Here is a 1,702-nt window from a genome sequence, read left to right on the forward strand (position 1 = left end):
CTGCTCGCACACTGACTGTCTCCCTCTTGATCTGTTTTACTGCCGCTGTCTCTTACAATGCTTCGCACTGCTAACATCTCTTCTCACTGTCACTGTCTCCTTCTTCCTCGTTGTCACTGTTATAGACTGTCTCTCATTAACACTCGCTCTCACCCACTTCACTTTCTTCTTGTCCTTATTCCTGTCCCACTGACTCTTACTCCATCATTCTTTTCCTAGCACCGTTCTGTCACTATGTCCCACTGCCACTGTGTCTGTCTCTTTCTTTCCTACTGCCATTGTCTCCTTCGCTCTTGCTGTACCACAACCACTGTCTGCTGTATTCCTTTATTTATTATTTTTCGATATCTTTCCCACTGCCACTGTCTCCTCATCTCTCAGCACCAGAAAGCGCGAATGTGCTCACAGGCCAAAATTTTTCGAGAATTTTTTAAAGTTTCTAAGGAATGTAGAATGAGGCAGCTGTTACCTCAGTGGTACTCCTCTTTTCAATTAAATGATAATTAAATCAAGACCCTAAGCTGTCGACAGGCATTGAAATACGTAAACGGGGACAGTTGAAAATGTGTGCCCCGATCGGGACTCGAACCCGGGATCTCCTGCTTTCATAGCAGACGCTCTATCCATCTGAGCCACCGAGGGCACAGAGGATAGTGCGACTACAGGGATCTATCAATTGCAGGCTCCCCGTGCGACCCACATTCCCAACTTAAATGTCCACACACTACATTCGTAGTGCCCCTGCCGGGGCATACGGTCGACAGCTTAGAGTTTAGATTTATTTATCATTTCAATCTAAAAGAGCTGCATTGTCACGGACGATATCTGTTCTTTCATCTTTTAATACAGGAGCGTACTAGAATTTTTTGTACTGGAGCATTTTTCCACTGAAAAGGACTTTATGAGGCATTAAAATTTTGATAGTTTACTTACGTGCAACTGAAATAACGCAAAACTAATTTTACACCTCAGACTGGATTTAACGTGCACAAAAATTTTGTGTATGCTTCAGTTCTACAACATTGGTTCTCAGAAACCTTCTGCTGATAATGGAGACACTTTACAGCATATTTCTCCGTGCTTAATCACTTTATAAACTATGTTTTCACCTCATACCGGATTTAACGTGTAGATGCGACGTAACTGTGAACCCCCTGTATTTCGGAAACGGATAAACATATCCAGAAAATTTCCTAAGATCGAGATCTTGGGAATATATCATAAGAATTTCAGCCATTTACTGTACATAACCGTCCTGGAATCAGACAATGTTTTGGGGATGTTTCTCGATAATAGATAGAGAATTCTGAAAACTAGAAGTTGGCACTCCTACATAAATGCCTCGAGAATACAGCAGTAAAATCTGCAGTTTTCTGTCATTAGTTATTGAGATATCCGCTGCTGACGGGGAAAGAAATGGTGAAAAATGATTTTTTCGGTTTTTCTCAGGAACCGGCCATGAAATAAGTGGTCTCTCCACACCCCTTAAAAAATGTTTCAAATGGCTCTAAGCACTATGGGACTTAACATCTGAGATCATCAGTCCCATAGACTTAGAACTACTTAAACTAAACTAAACTAAGGGCATCACACACATCCATGCCCGAGGCAGGATTCGAACCTGCGACCGTAGCAGCAGCGCGGTTCCGGACTGAAGCGCCTAGAATCGCTCGGCCATACCCCTTGAGGTCCACCGTAGATC

The 1,702-nt window shown here is 42.9% G+C and overlaps 1 non-coding gene across 1 annotated transcript; it reads right to left on the reverse strand.

Annotated features, from left to right (window-relative positions):
• Nucleotides 1–568: 568 nt before the first annotated feature.
• Nucleotides 569–643, reverse strand: Trnas-uga (transfer RNA serine (anticodon UGA)). The gene has a single exon. It is a non-coding gene; the product is annotated as a tRNA-Ser (tRNA).
• Between the last annotated feature and the right edge of the window lie 1,059 nt (nucleotides 644–1,702).

Source organism: Schistocerca serialis, chromosome 8 (assembly GCF_023864345.2).
Source record: "Schistocerca serialis cubense isolate TAMUIC-IGC-003099 chromosome 8, iqSchSeri2.2, whole genome shotgun sequence".
Classification (NCBI taxonomy): Eukaryota; Metazoa; Arthropoda; class Insecta; order Orthoptera; family Acrididae; genus Schistocerca; species Schistocerca serialis.